Here is a 16,771-nt window from a genome sequence, read left to right on the forward strand (position 1 = left end):
ACGCTTAACCGGCTGAGCCACCCAGATGCCCCTCTTTTGTTGTTGTTGTTTATCTATTTTGAGAGAGAGAGACAGAGTGAGCAGGGCAGGGGCAGAGAGAAAAGGAGAGAGAGAATCCCAAGCAGAGCCCAACGTGGGGCTCACACTCATGAACCATGAGATCATGACCTGAGCCAAAATCAAGAGCCAGGCACTTAACCGATTGAGACACCCAGGCACCCCAAAAGATATATATCTTTAAAATACGATTGTTTTTGTAAACATTCCAAAGAATTGACAAAAAGATTCTGGGAATGAGTGCCTATAGCCAGATTGCAAGAAGCCTGTTAATACCCACAAGCCCTTGCTCTCCTGGAGGGGCTGTCACGGGGGCCCCGGGAGGGAAAGCAGACTGACCACAAAGGCGTGAAACAGCCTCACCCAAGAAGGCGGGGGACAAGGTGCTGACCTGAGCAACGGTGGGCATGAGACTAGAGGCAAAGGGACCACACACGGGCACGTGGATTCTGGAAACCAGCACGTAAGTCAGGGGGCGACAGGGTCTCACCGTGGCAATGGGAGTTTACGCAGAAGCAAGAGAAGCTGGAATTCTCCCCATGGTGACCCAGTAAGCGGCATTATGAACCCACGCTTAGTTTCGTGAAAATACAGATGGGCTACAGAGGGGAATAGTCACAGATGCGTGTTACAGGTGAGATGTGACACGGGCTGGTGTAAGCACACGGATTCCTCGTTCTGTCAGCTGATGTAAAGGAGGAACCGAAGCGACGTCCCAGGCGCGACGGGCAGGCTTAGCACCCAGACATTGGTCTCCAATACCCCCTCCGGTAAAAATTTTAAAAATGAAGCTTTTCGGTTACACTGGTGTTCACCGCCCCCCCCCCCCCGACTCTTGTCTATTGCCTCTAGAAGCAGCAACCAACACATTTGTTCGTATTTTCGACAATGGCCCTGTGCGCTGGATGAGCTCCAAGTCAGGCTAAATAAGACAGATCTTTGGAGCTGGCCTTTCGAGGGGTTACCAGACAAACCCAATAATGACAACTCTTCGTGAAGGAGGTCTGCTCTCCTCCCCGCCGGGAATGTGGGTCGTTATTTTGGTAGAAATCTACAAGCAAATGAGAAGAGCAAAGGCTGTTTTCTCACAGCTTGCTCTGGGAAGGGAGTCAGCCACCGTCCGTTGTGTTTTAGCAGAGACTCCCCAGCAGGCAGAGTGGGAGAAACGGAAGGTTCCGGGTGTGCCCTGATAGGAGCCCGTGGGCCCGGGGAAACTGGGGGGCAGCCAACTAGAAGCAGGGGGTCCCATGTGACTGGTCCGTATGTTTGGCTCTCTCTGGTTGGTCTTAAAGTGGAAGTGGAGATAAAACTTAGGGAAGGTGTCAGCATCCAGTCGTGGCCACTCGAGGCCAACTGTCAGGGAAGTCATTGTCCACTTCCTGGATTGTTCCTAGTGATCGCCATCTGGGTCCCTGCAAGCCCGACTCACAGGAGGCTGGCTTTCTGGGTTGAGGATGGTCCGTAGGGGGTTAGGTCCTGGGCAGGCTGCTGCAGGTTGTGGGCCAGAGTTCCATTTTCATGTGTGGTCTGGCCACTGTCTGCGCTTCGGTCTCCCATTTCCAGGCCACGGCTGGGCTGGGCGCCGGGGATGGGGCCAGAGTAAGTTAAGACACTGCGGGCGTGCTGTTCATACCAAGATAGAGCTGCTTTTTTTTTTTTCTTTTTCTTTTTTTTTTTGATAAGCACTTCCTGAGTTCTTACAGATCGTTGGTTAGTTTCTAGAGTTCCAACAGGTTGACCCTTGACAGTTTGGGCCAGTTATTTGTTGCTTTGTCCACGAGGCAGAATTTCCGAGTTCTTTACCGAAACTTCACTCATGCCTCTTGCCACGTGTGTTTTTAAATGGGACAGAAGTTGCTTTCCTATCGGCTGACTCCTGCTTTCCCGGCTAATCGTGTGATAGTGGGTAACGAGTTCCCTCTGGGCCAGGGATTTTCATGCACATATTCTCGTCCTCCGTGAGTCCCAGCTGGGGCTGCCCAGAGCCCATCAAACCGTAAACTGCCCGCCCCCAATGCCTCCAACAAGAGCAGAGCCAACCTCGTCTTTGCATCAGCAAACCTGCCCAGCCGAGCACCCACGTGTGGCGCATGGCGTGTTCTTAATCGGCGGGGTGGACAGATACGCCCCCTCCTGGCTGACCCGTTCTTTCTCAGGACCCCGTGCCCACCGGTCACGCGGACGGTCACGGGAGTAGGGAAGTGTTTCCAGGCTTCACGCAAGCAGAGGGAGCCCCATGGCAAAGGGGTGATGGAGAGAGGCAGGGGGGCGGGAGACCACACGGGCACCCAGAAACTTCCATTCGTGAATGCCTTCTAGCACCCTGACACTTGCTGCCCGACCTGCCCCCAGTTAAGAGAGGCCAAATTTGGAGCATGTTTGGGAGGGTTTCTGTGTGTTGCTACCAAAGAAGTTTGACTAGAGCCACGTGGACTGAACCCAAGACACGGCGGCAGGAATGGGGTGTGGATTCTCAGCACGGTCCAGAGGGGAGTCGCGTGGGTGTCCACACGCTGTTGTGTGCCCTTGGAGTCACATGCCCAGACCCCCGAGCCCCCAGAAACTCCACCCTCCCTTCTCCCACCGCTAATGCTATGGAGTAATTGAGCATGTGCACAACCAGTGTTCTAGACCACCAGGCATCACGGCGGGGCCTAGAGGGAGGTTGGGGGGGAGGGTTCTGGTACGAGGCAAGCACTTGGAATGCTGCCGAGAGAGAGGCCTCCCCACCACCACCTCGATTAGGCCAAGTGATGGATAAAAAGAATCTTCTGGACTCTCAGACTCCTGCTTCTCCGAACCCCTTCCAGGAACCCAGGCTGTGCAGGAAAACAAAGGGGGCTCGCTCCCACCTGAGTCATCCCCACGCGAGGAGCCTTCCACTCGAACTCAGGCACGGGACCACAGTAGCGTCAAGGGAGAGGAAGCGATCTGCCCGGCCGGAAGTCGGGGCTTCATTACTGAGAAGGAAGAGAAGGCTGGGTGCTGGGGTAGCGACTAACCTCGCCCCTGTCCGGCTCTGCTCTGCACACCTCTGCTTATCTCTGTTCCTCAGATGCCCTCTGGGGAAGAGTGCCCTGAGGGCGAGTCTTCACCGGAAAGACTAAACGGGACGGATCAGTCCCTCTCCCTTCTAACTCAGAACTAAACCCGCCCCTTGCGCTCACTGCCCACGAGCCACACTGGACATAGGACCCCATCTCCCTGCAGGGGTGGGGACCTGTGGGGGCGGGAGGATTGTTAGCATCACCCCCTCTGCCCACGAGTGCAGTGCCTGTGTGTGTGTGTGTGTGTGTGTGTGCAGAAAAGACCTTCAGGATCTGTTGCTACCTGGGGAAAAGGGAAGGAAGCCGGCCGCTGGGCTTCTGTAAAATGCGATCCCGCTCGTGTGAGAAATGTTCTGATGCAGATATGGATACAAGGCTGTATTCGTTTGCTGTGGCTGCTGTAGGAAAACCACCTTTATTCTCTTACCGTTCTGGCGGTGAGGAGTCTAACGTCAAGGTGTCTACAGTGCCGTGCTCTCTCTGGAGGCTTCAGGGGATAATCAGTTTCCTTGCCTTTTTCAGCTTCTGGAGGGAGCCTGTATCTCTGGGCTCGTGGCCCCCTCCGACACCCTCAAAGCTAGCAGCAAAGCATCTTCAAATCTCTGTCTCTCTGACCTCTGCGTCTGCCCTCACAGCTCACTCGCTCAGACTTTGACCCCCCTGCCTTCCTCTTATATTTACAATTAGGACCCACTTGGATAATGCAGGATCATCTCCCTATTTCAAAATCCCTCACTTAATCACATCTGCAAAGTCCCTTTTGCCATGTGAGGTAACATATTCACAGTTTCCGAGGATTAGGATGTGGACATCTTGGGGATGGGGGGTAGGTATAGCACAACAGCTATAGAAACTTTCGGAGAGGTTTGTCATGTAGTTGGGAGAGCCTTTTTTTTTTTAATTTTTATTTATATTTATTCATTTTGGGGGGAGGCAGAGACAGAGTACAAGCAGGGGAGGAGCAGAGAGAGAGGAAGACACAGAATCTGAAGCAGGCTCCAGGCTCCGAGCTGTCAGCACAGAGACCGATGTGGGGCTCGAACTCACGAACAGTGAGATCACGACCTGAGCTGAAGTCGGACGCTCAACAGACTGAGCCACCCAGGCGCCCCAGTGCCCCAGGAGGACCTCTTTTAAAAGTATACTCAAGAGGAGCCTGGGTGGCTAAGTCCTTTCAGCATCTGAATTTGACTCAGGTCATGATCTTGTGGTTTGTGAGTTGGAGCCCTGAATCGGGCTCTGTGCTGACAGCTCTGAGCCTCCTTGGGATCCTCTGTCCCCCTCTCTCTGTGCCCCTCCCCCGCTTGTGCTCTCTCTCAAAAAAGTAAACATTTTTAAAAAATAAAAAATGTACTCAATTATGACCACAAAGTTAGGGATGAAAGTAAATATTATTTAGAATGCAAAAGTAAATTGCAAATACCACAAACATGAAAAACAAAACAGGAAAAGGGGCACCTGGGTGGCTCAGTCAGTTAAGCTTCTGACTCTTGGTTTTGGCTCAGGTCAGTATCTCATGGTTCATGGGTTCAAGCCCCTCGTCGGGCTCTGTGCTGACAGTGTGGAGTCTGCTTGGGATTCTCTCTCTCCCCACCCTCTCTGCCCATACCCTACTCGTGCTCTCTCTCTCTCTCTCTCAAAATAAAGAAACTTAAAAAAATTGTAATTTAAAACAGAACAGAAATAGATATAAATCATATATATACTTATAATTGTATTTTATATTACGTATTATATGTAAATATTATGCGATCATATTTTTCTGGGTTTTGTCATATTTGTAGTATTTATTATTTCTTTTCCCACTTAAAATATCCACTTTCACCTCTAACGTTGTATTCTTCAAGTATACCTTGTATGCTAACTTTGTACAATTGAGTATAGAAGGTTTTTTTTTTTACATTTATTTATTATTGAGAGATAGAGACAGACTGTGAGTAGGGGAGGGGCAGAGAGAGAGGGAGACTCAGAATCCGAAGCAGGCTCCAGGCTCTGAGCTGTCAGCACAGAGCCCGACGCGGGGCTCGAACTCACGAACCACAGAGCCCAAAGTGGGGTTCAAACTCACGAACCGCTAGATCATGACCTGAGCCGAAGTCGGACGCTTAACCAACTGGGCCACCCAGGCGCCCCAAGTATAGGCTTTCTTAAAGAGAGCCCCCATCTTGTACATCAACACTTAGACCCTAAAAGCCTGGATCTGTCCAGGAAAACATTTTTTCTGAAGAGAATGTAATTTTTTTCTTAATTAAGTCAAGATCAGCTATGTCGTTCAAAGGAAATCCAATAAAAATTCAAAAGAACTAGAGAAACTGATTATAAATTCCTATGGAAAAGCAAAGATCTTAGAACCGCTAAGGTATTTCTGAGGAAAAGAGGTTGAAGGGATTTTCAACACCTGAGTTCAAGATCTATTAGCAAGGGGCAAAAATGAGAACAGTGCATGTTGGGGGTGTCTGGATGGCTCAGTCCATTGAGCATCAGCTCAGGTCATGATCTCACTGTTTGTGAGTTCAAGCTCTGCATTGGGCTCTGCGCTGACACTGGGGAGCCTGCTTGAGATTCTCTCTCTCCCTCTCTCTGTTCCTCCCCCACTTGTGTTCTCTCTCTCTCTCTCAAAATAAATAAACTTGAAAGAAAGAAAGAAAGAAAGAAAGAAAGAAAGAAAGAAAGAAAGAAAGAAGAAAGAGAGAAAGAGAAAGAGAAAGAAACTGTGTGTTGGTGGAAGGAGAGAGAAACAACTCAATGGAACGGAACAGACTCCAGAAACAGGCCCGAACACATATGGGAACTTGACATATGGTTGCCATGACATCACACTTCAGCGGGAAAGAGGTGACAGCTCCATCCAATGGCACGGAAGCAACTGGTTTTCTGTATAGAAGAACAAAATACAACTGGATTCCTGCTATCACCATTCCCCAAAGTAAACTGAATTGAAGGATTAAACATTCAAATATTAGGAACTGTAAAACTATTAGAAGAAAAATAGAATTTTGCTTATAATCTCAGGGAGGAGGAGTTCTTCGTGCAAAAGCTCATACAGGAAAAGACTGATGGGTCCGGCAGTGTCCACACTTAAATGGCGAAGAAACCATAACAAAGCACTAACAAGCCACTGACCAGGAGAAGACTGCACCGTGTGTGATACATCTGCTGTATGCGATGCAGGATTTGTTCCGGAATGTGGAAGAGCTTCTACAAATCAATAAGGAAAAGACAACTCGGTAGAAAAATTGGCAAAGGATGTGAAGACGCATTCCCAGAAGGAAAACTCTAGACGGCCAATGGACACGAGGGGTGAAGCACAAACTCCCCATTCAGAGACAAGCAAATTAAAACTGAGGAGAGAGACCATCTCGTACCCACCACACGAGTCTGCCAATGCCAGGAGGAACAGGGAAATGCAAACCGTCATATACTGCTGGTGGGCATCTTAAGTAGTGCAACCACCTAGAAGACCCATTGGGCAATTGTAGCAAAGTCGAACATGCGCGTACTCCACCAGCGGGCAATTTCACTTCTGGGGACAGGACTCGACAAGATCCTTCCCTGTGCTGCGGGCTGCTGTTTCCAGATTGTTTACTGCAGCAGTGTTTGCAATAGCAAATCACTGGGAGCAACCTAAATGTTCAGCACTAGGAAACCGGATAAACAATTGTGAAATATTCTTAGGAAGCAATAACACATGTGCCTGTTAAAGTGAATGGTGTGGATCTCCATATAACAATACGAATAGGCTTCAACACCATAGGATGAAGTTTAAAAACCAGGTTGTGGGATGACAAGTACCTTTGTTCCCTGAATCAACGTACAGGTACCTAAGAGCGGAGTTGCTGGTTTGTGAGCATTGGTCCAAACTAGGAGATTCCACCTGTTCTCCAAAGCCAGTGCCAATTTCACCCCGTTAGTGCATGAGAGTCAAGGCTGCTGTGCATCCTGGGAGTGCTTCCTATTTCCCGGTCTTTTCATCAGTGATTCTGATGCGTGTGGAGACGTCACGTGGTGGTTTCTACTTGCCTTTCCCTAATGACTAGAGAGCAGGTGCCACTCTCAGTGCCCTTTGCCATGTGGATGCCAGCTGGTTTTTCCTAGGGAATTCCTGCCTTTTCTTTCTTTCCTTCTTTTTCTCTTCCTGCCTTTTCTTGCTTTTGTTGCTTTCTTTCTTTCTGCCTTTTCTTTTTTTCTTCCTGTCTTTTTTCTTTCTTCCTGCCCTTTCTTTTTCTTTCTTTCCCTTTCTTTTTTCTCTTCCTTCCTTCCTTTCCTTCTCCTTCTTTCTTTCGAAAGAGAGTGAGGGAGAGGCAGAGAGGGAGGGAGAGAGAGAGAGAATTCCAAACAGGCTCAGCACCGAGCGGGATGAAAGGCTCCAACCCACAAACTGTGAGATCATGACCTGAGCAAAACCGAGAGTGGGAAGTTTAACCCACTGAGCCCCCCAGTCGCCCTCTGCCTTTTCTTGTAAAGGTACAGATTCATTACAGGTTCTGGATATGAATTCTTTGGGGGCTATTCGTATTGCAGGTATCTTCTTCCACTCCGTGGCTTGTGTTTTTACTGTCTTAACGGTGTCATTTGATGAAGAGAAATTCTAAATGTTAATACACTTCAATGCATCCGTGCTTTTTGTGTTAAGAAATCTTTACCTTCGCCAATGAAACTATTCTCCTAGCAGTTCTTCCAAAAGTGTACTGTTTTATCTTACACATTTGCCTTCCCGCCCTTCTGGAATCTTAGCTCCTTTGCAAAGTCTCAGTTGATGGTGGTGAGCCGTGGCGGGAGGGGGGCTGGCGTGGGGGTCCCGAAGCCCATCCCGGGGCAACGGCCCGGAACGGACCGTGTAGAAGGCCTCCCCAGGCCCGGTTTTCCCGGCCCCTCTCTTCCTCCGCGCCTCCGCCGTGCCCCCCGAGGCCGCTCCAGCCCCGCGGCCAGCTCTTCCGGCTTCCCGCAGGTCGCGGCCCCCGGCCTGGGCGGGGGCCGGGGGAGCCGGGGCGTGTGCCCCGCGGGGCCCGCCCGGCCCCGGAGCCGCAGCCCGCAGCCCGCCCGTCGGGGGCCGCCCCACCGGGCGCGGGCGGGACGCGCGGCGGGGCGGGAACTGCGGGGCCGGGGCCAATCCCCGCGTGGCCGCCGGCCTTACCCCCGACACCCTCCGCGTCCTCGCGCCCCGCGGCCGCTCCGGCGGAACGAGGAGCGCCCGTGCCGGGGGAGGCCCCGAGGGGCCGGGTCGCGCCGCCAGGCCGGGTCTTAGCCGAGGGACCTGGGGGGGGGGGGGGGCAGGAGGGGGAGGTGACGGGGACGGTGCCGAGAGGGGACGCCACTCGGCGCCCACCCGCCGCCCCTCGGCGCCCGCGTAGACGCGGCGGCCCAGGACCCCGGCACGCCCCCGCGGCGCCTCCACGTGGCCCCAGGGCGGCCGGGGTCCCGGAGGAGCTAAGGGTGGGCGGGGGCTTCCCCCTGGGGCGGAGGTCTGGAAAGGAGGTGGACCAAGCCCTGGCCGGCACGCTGCCCACCTCCTCCTCCGAGCCCCCACCTGCCCCTCCGAGCTCCCTACCTCATCCTACCCCGAACCCCCCACGTCCTCCTCCCCAACCACCCCCTCCCCCCGTCTTCCTCCTCCAACCCCCCCCCCCCCCCCCGCCCCGTCCCGTCTCCCTTGGTTCACAGAAGCTGCGAAGGGGGCTGGGGAGGAGGCTGACCTGACCTGGCGTTCCCTTGCTGTTCTCCCTCATCGGTGACCTAGGTCAGGACGGGGCCCCTGTGACTGGACATGTCAATTGGCAGGAGCTGGGGGGAGGCCGCTTCTCCCAGGACATCCTTGGTATCAGACCCTTAGCATCCCAGGTTATTTCCAGAAGTCTCTCTGAGATACCCATAAGAAACTGGAGGCTCTTCTCCAGCCAGCGACCCTACATTTTGGGGGGCCCAGGGGTCCCCAGCCTAGCAGTGTTGCAGCCCGCACCCGGCTTCTGTATCTGGAAGGTGAGGAAGAGAGCCCCCTCCCACCAGGTCCTTTGCAGAGTGCAGTTCCCGCCCCTCAGACAGCCCTCGAACTGCCCTATTTTGAACCGGGTCCTAGATTCCCTCCCTCCTCTCCCCCACCACACAAATCAAACTGGTGCGGGGTTGTATGAAGCAGAAAGAGCCCTGTTCCCGCCCCCACTGCATCCTGTTGCCCCAGAGCAGCTGTTAACAGTTGTCTGATAGGTTTGTGGGTTGAATCCCGTCCCTCCCCAAATTCCTATGTTGAAATCTTAATCTTAGCCCCTCCAACCTCACAATGTGACTTTAACTGGAGACAGGGTCTTTACAGAGATAAAATTTAATTGAGGTCATGGGGTGGCCTTAATCCACTCCGACTGACTCCTTGTAAGAAAGAGGAATTTTATTGAGAGAGAGAGAGAGAGAGAGAGAGAGGGAGGGAGAGAATCTTAAGCAAGCTCCATGCTAAGGGAGAGAATCTTAAGCTCCACGCTTGGTGTGGAGTCGGACTCAGGGCTCAACCCCACGACCCTGGGATCGTGACTTAAGCCGACTGAGCCACCAGGAGCCCCAAGAAAGAGGAGATCTGAAGGTAGAGGCATACACACAGGGAGAAGACGGGGTCCACTCGCTAAGGAGAGTGGCTGGGAACAGAGTCTCCCACGCAGCCTCAGAGAGAACTGACCAACTGCCTGCACCTTCATCTGGGGCTTCTCGTGTCCAGAACTGAGCAGCACATTTTTGTTTAAGCCACTCCACTTAGAGCAGCACTTCCCTCCAGCAGCCCTAGCAAACTAATAGATACAATATGCTTGTAAATATTTTCTAGTAGTTTGGAAACTTACCTCTGTCTAAACTCACTGTTTTTACAGAAATGCCATTATCTTATTCATGCCACCATGCCACTAACTTTTCCCTTTTATGATACATGATGTGCATCTGCTCCTTTTTTTTAAATTATTGTTTTTTTTTTTTAATTTTATTTTTGAGAGAGACAGAGCGAAAGCTGGGGAGGGGCAGAGAGAGGGGGAGACACAGTCCGAAGCAGGCTCCAGGCTCCCAGCTGTCAGCACAGAGCCCGACGTGGGGCTCGAACTCGTGACTCACGAGATCGTGACCTGAGCCGGAGTTGGACGCTTAACCGACTGAGCTACCAGGCGCCCCAGCATCTGCTCATTCTTGTAAGTAGCTGCTCAGAGGCACTCCCTGCACCCCCTGCCTTTCTTTCCCCAGGACTCTCTGGGTGGAGACTTAGGTGACTTCCAGGCTGCTGCTCTGAAAACAACATGGCAGTGATGGGGTGATATTTCCACCTATCTCCCACCGGCCACCCACGTGGAGGCTGGCTGTCCTCTAGAGGCCGGCTGGGCCTTCCTGGGGCTCAGGTCTCCCTCCTCCGAGCTAGAGGATTCGTGGCCGGTTCCATCAGGATGAGCTGCTAGCACAACGGCCACCTACACCTTTAACTCTGCCAAGTACATTTTGAGAAACCTAAGGTTTGTGGTTTTCTTTATCCAGATCATGCCCATTTGCCATTAAGGTCATTTAAATAGTTTACGTGTCTTTCTGCCCCACCCTCCACCCCCTCGTTGTAAAGAGGGTTGTTGGGGCACCTGGGTGGCTCAGGCGGTTGAGCATCTGACTTCAGCTCAGGTGATGATCTCATGATTCATAGGTTCCAGCCCCACGTCGGGCTCTGTGCTGACGGCTCGGCTCGGAGCCTGGAGCCTGCTTCGGATTCTGTGTCTCCCTCTCTCTCTCACTGTCTCAAAAATAATAAACATTAAAAAAACAAAACTAAAATAAAACATAAAAAGGGTTGCTTGATAACGTCTAATCGGTTGCTATTGGTATGGAAAACATACCTGTTGATTTTTTTTTTAGCAGGGTCCCTGTGTTCATCTCCCTTATTATTTATTCCCTTTTAGTTTTCAGTGGCCAGCTTGGATGTTCCCAGGAGTTGATCGCATTGTCTCGTTATGCAATGGTCATGTTGCCTCCTCCTTTCTAATAACATTCTATTTCTGGTGTCTGCCTTATTCAGCCAGGCAGAACTTCCAGAATAATACCAGGTACACGGGCGAGGGGGGGTATCTTTGAATCTTTCTTCATCCCACTCTCTGTGGCCCCTCCATCCTGCCCTCGTGGTAATCTGTGCAAGTGCTCCCAAGGGCTGTGCTCCCAGCCCCTCGGATGGAGTAGTGACTGCTTTGGGGGAAAACATCTATTCAGAATCCATGAGTGGACCTGAACGCACTGGATGGACCGCACCTGGGGGGACAATTGTACGGGCACAGGGATTTGACCTGAGGCTAGTCTGTTATCACCATCAGTTGCCATTTAGTGCAAAGTGACTGTCTTCTGGGAGTTCCGAAAGGCTTTGGAAGCACGGTATGGATTGCTTGGGTTTTGGGGTTTTTTTTTTAAGCTTTTACTTATTTATTTCGAGGAAGAGAGAGACAGAGACAGAGAGAATCCCAAGGAGACTCTGCACTGTCAATGCAGCCTAACACAGGGCTCGATCTCACAAACCATGAAATCGTGACCTGAGCTAAAATCAAGAGTCAGATGCTCAACAGACTGAGCCACCCAGGCGCCCCAAATCAAGGCACACCAGATTGATCCCTGTCCAGGGAAAAACTTAACGTTTCTTCATATTTATTCCTGTAGCCAGTAGCAGCCTTAAACCACTTATTTGATAAGACCTGTACTCTAAGTGAAGGATCGATCGTGTTTAACGGAGACCTTTGTATTGCTATGAAGACAATATATGCACAAAATAAATGAAAGCTTAAAAAACAGAAAATTCAAAGTCCTGCTACCCTGACACAAAAATTATATTCCTTTTTGTTCACTTACGTCTTGTCTCTGCCCGTCTATCTTTTTCAGAATTGCAGTCGTTGAGTTAATACAATTTGAGCATTGTTTGCTTCATTTAATAAATGCGTTCGTGGTTCTACGTAATCTGCAGAGTGATCAAGCGTCATCGCTGTGTTACGTTCCCATAAGTCACCGAACGGTACTTTACTTAGCCATTTCCCTAATACTGAGCATGAGGTTGCTTCCAAGTTTTATTTACACACACAGTGAATATTTTTCTGCCAGGGCTCTTCCTGCTTTTGGATTACTTCCTCAGGCCAGTCCCTAGAGTGGAATCACTGCATCAAAAGGGGGTGAGGCTTGTAGGACGTCTATGGCCCTCCTAAGGGGCTGTGCTGGGTCCCCCGATGCCAGCAGAGCAAGGGTGGCCCAGGTCCACTCTGCATGGTGGCTCCTTCTCTTCATAAATAGGGGCCACAGCATCGCTGTCACCAGAGTTCCGGAGTAAGGTTTTAGTTGCGATGGTTCTTCCCTCCAGTCTCCAGCCAGAGGCAGCTGTAGCCGCAGCGGGTAGGGCTCCACACAGAGGTGGGACTGCCTTGGGTGACCCCGGTGTGGTCCTAGGGGTTATAGCCACAGTGAAAATCATGGACACCATCCTGGACTGTTAGAAATGCTCAGAACATGGGAAGGCTGCTCCTGATCACGTGCCTGCCTTGTTCACTGAAGTGTTTCTATCAACTCCAATGAGTAAACACTTTCAACCATGTTTAAGGGAAAACAGTGTTTTGTGGCATTTTGCCCATAGTGCTCACTCAAGTGGACAGCGGCAGCGATCTCAAGTAACAAAAACTGGGGCGCCTGGGTGACTCCATCGGCTGAGCGTCCGACTTTGGCTCAGGTCATGATCGCGCGGTCTGTGAGTTCAAGCTCCTCATCGGGCTCTGTGCTGACAGCTCGGAGCCTGGAGCCTGCTTCAGATTCTGTGTCTCCCTCTCTCTGCCCCTTCCCCTGCTCATGCTCTCTGTCAAAAATAAAATAAACACGGGGCGCCTGGGTGGCGCAGTCGGTTAAGCGTCCGACTTCAGCCAGGTCACGATCTCGCGGTCCTTGAGTTCGAGCCCCGCGTCGGGCTCTGGGCTGATGGCTCAGAGCCTGGAGCCTGTTTCCGATTCTGTGTCTCCCTCTCTCTCTGACCCTCCCCCGTTCATGCTCTGTCTCTCTCTGTCCCAAAAAATAAATAAATGTTGAAAAAAATAAATAAAATAAACATTAAAAAAATTTTTTTTCAATAAAATAAAATAAAGTAACAAAAACTTTAGGTACTAAACAAAATATAGAATCTCAGGGCATCTGGGTGGCTCAGTGGGTTAAACGTCTGACTTCAGCTCACGTCATGATCTTATGGTTCGTGAGTTCGAGGCCCATATCAGGCTCTGTGCTGACAGTGCTCTCTCCCTCTCTCTCTCCGCCCTTCCCTGACTTGTGCTCTCTCTCAAAATAATTTTAAAAATATATAAAATTATATATAATTTAAAACAATATATATTATACATATAGGTTATATATATATATATATATATATAAACCTAACAACGTAGCAAGACTTCACTGCAAGAGTGGGTTCAGTATTCTGATTCCTGTGAATGTGTATGATGAGCCCTGAGCCAATGGTACCCACCTTGACCACATCTGCAAAGTCCATTTCACCATGTAAAGTAACAAATTCACAGGTTCCAGAGATTAGGACAAGAACGTCTTTTTGGGGCTATGATTTAGGCTACCATACAGGGGCATGCACACACACACACACACACACGCACGCGCGTGCACCTTCCTACTATTTACGTCCCCTACGAGAACTAAACTTTAAAAGGTAGCAGTTTTCAGCAGCAGCCTAGAAACAGCTGATAATATGAATCAACCTCCGTTAGTGACTAATACAAAAGACTGTGAAATGCAAAACAGGAGAGAGTGTGACAAAGGAAGGCGGCATTTCAATACGCTTCTGCAAGAAAGTAAAACCAAAGGGCTCTGGAGGAAGACAGCTTTGCTCTTTGCTCAGAGCTTTGCCGGCGTTGGGGCCGATCTGATGGGCAGCCTGGAAGGGGGAAGAATCACGTTAAGTGCAGCCCGCGGGATGGGGCAGCGAGAACAGGGGATCGTTTACAAACGTCTCCATTCCAGTTACAATGCAAGAACCTTGTTAAAATGTGCACAGTGTTGCTTTAGTGTGAATGAAGAAAATCTCAGTCGTGTAATATTTAAAACAGCACTGTGTTTCAGTCCCTTTCCAGGACAGTTGTCACAGCCTGTTTTATTATCTTTCAAATAAAAGGAAACTGATGTTTTCCCTGGAAGCTAGTTATTTTTTTTAATATATATTTTTTAACGTTTATTTATTTTTGAGACAGAGAGAGACAGAGCATGAACAGGGGAGGGTCAGAGAGAGAGGGAGACACAGAATCGGAAACAGGCTCCAGGCTCTGAGCTGTCAGCACAGAGCCCGACGCCGGGCTCGAACTCACGGACCGAGAGATCGTGACCTGGCTGAAGTCGGACGCTTAACCGACTGTGCCACCCAGGCGCCCCGCCTGGAAGCTAGTTATAAGAGCGGTCGAAAGTTAATTACACCAGATATATAATTAAAGTCATAGTACTTGGAATCTAATTGCTGCCTGGATAGCCCCTCACACCACCATCACCACCACCACCACCATCATCATCATCATCATCACGAGCTCCCATCTGACCCAACTGCACAGAGCCTGCCCCCTGCCTCCTGCCACAGTAGACACCAGAACTGGGTCACCAAGACTACCAATGGGTCTTACGTAAGACAACTCACCCAGGTCCCCATAACCACTTCTGGCCACTCTGCTCTCCTCTGTGCCTCATCCTCCCCTCCAGATTAGACCCAGGCACTTTCACCCTGAAAGGCCCAATGAAGCTTTTCCTAGAAACAAGGAACCTATCTCCAAGCACCCTGTCTCCACTTCAGGCAACAGAAAGCACCAGCAAGACCTTGGGTTTTGTGCATTTGTTTTCAGCCTCTCCAGTTGGATTCTCACACGAGGGCTATGGTCAGCATAGCTGTTCTCCCCTTCTCATCCTCCATGGTCTCTAAACTCCAGTGGGACAGACAGGTCTCCCCCATGCAGAGAAAACCTCAGGAACCACAGTTATAAACTTCCCTCCTCCCCTCTGTGCTAAATCCCAGTGGTAAATTCTCTACTGCCAGTTCCCTGGGGAGCTCGTGCTTTTGGAGGCCAGGGTCTGTCCTTTTCTGGCTCTTAGCCCATGGCAGATACTCATCATATAGTTCTTGTCTTGTTGGAATAGATTTCAGAAGACACATAGGGACACAGGATCTGTGTGTGTCAAGACGTGTTCTCTCCAGTACCCTGGGCCTTGCTCCCAGGGAAAACCCGGCCTGGCTGGAGGGCAGGATGTAGCCTGGAATAACGTGGAACAACACAGAATAGGTTGGGGCAGGTACGAGCTGAGGGCCAGGCTGGACCCTTCTACCCACATCTACTTAACATCTAGTGTCTCCAGGGCTATTTCCCAATCCATGCAAGGGACTGGGTTTGGAACATCGCTAAGGTCTTGCCCTGGGAAAGCTTGGAGCCCACAGGACACTGGGGCAGGAAGGCATGAGCATTAGACCCCGTGGGCCTGACTCCGATGCCAACTCACCCAGACTGCAGATTTTACCTCTCACCGAAACACCCTACCCTGATGGGGTGCCGCTGATGTGGGAAAGCTCTGCTCCATCCACAGTGAAAGCAAGAGGGCGGTGTGGAGTGGGTGGCTAAGGAAGGCGCGCTCCTCCAGGGCTTTACCGACAGAGGTCACTCTTCCTGCCTAGGGGGGCCTCACCCAAACAGCAGGCACCCAGGCTCTTGCAACAGGCATTGTTCATCAGCTGGCAGGCTGCACGAGGCTGAAGAGTGCCTGGATCCCAGGCTTGCCCAATACCTCGTCACTCAGGTTGGGGAGCCCTGGGCCAAGCCAAGACAGCCTCTGGGGGCAGTTGTGCAGCCTGTGTGTCCAGAGGCAGGCCTAGCTGCAAACAGAGGACCTCCCCTCTCCGTGCTCCAGCTGGAAGTCCTGGTTGAACTCCTTGAGGTAAGGGTAGAGGAGGTGGGAAGGACACCTGTGGAATCGTCTCGACTGGCTCTTCCTCTAGCACCCAAACCCCTCCGGGAGGCTCACAACTGAACCTCTACCCTTCCCTCCCATACGTGCACACAATGGGTGTTGTGATCCAAGCCCAGCCAGTCCTCCCAGAGGATGGGAGATTGGGAGGAAGAGGGGAGCTCCCTTGATGGCCTGGGTTGTAAAGATGTGTCTGAGGCCAGGCCCCAGCTCCAAGAAGGCCTCTGGGAGGACATGGCCAGGCTCCAGAAGCCAAGACTCAGATAACGAGAGGCCTGCCCACGACAGGCTCCTTAGGCTGCCCCTCAGATCCCCAGAGCTGACCTCCTTGGCTTCTGTGAGCACTCCAGCCTTCTCAATCTTCTGTGCATAAGCTTCCATTTCTGAAGAAGACCCGGATGATGACAAATTGATTCTCCGGGAAGCAGGAGGGTTAACTTGACCCCTTCCCTGGCTGCTGGGACCACCAGCTGCTAAGGGGCATGGTGCGCTGGGTGAGGGCAAATCCCAGCTCTGCCACGTCAGGGACACCAGTTAGCTTTTGTGCCTCAGTTTCTGCATTTATGAAGTGGGGATATAGTAGCCCGCCCCCCGCCCACCCCGTTATCTGCAGGGGATGTGTTCCAAGACCCCCGATACCAGTTAGTACCAAACCTTAGACTGTGTTTTCCTATACATACATACCTATGATAAAGTTTAATTTATAAATT

This window comes from Prionailurus bengalensis, chromosome C1 (assembly GCF_016509475.1).
Source record: "Prionailurus bengalensis isolate Pbe53 chromosome C1, Fcat_Pben_1.1_paternal_pri, whole genome shotgun sequence".
NCBI lineage: Eukaryota > Metazoa > Chordata > Mammalia > Carnivora > Felidae > Prionailurus > Prionailurus bengalensis.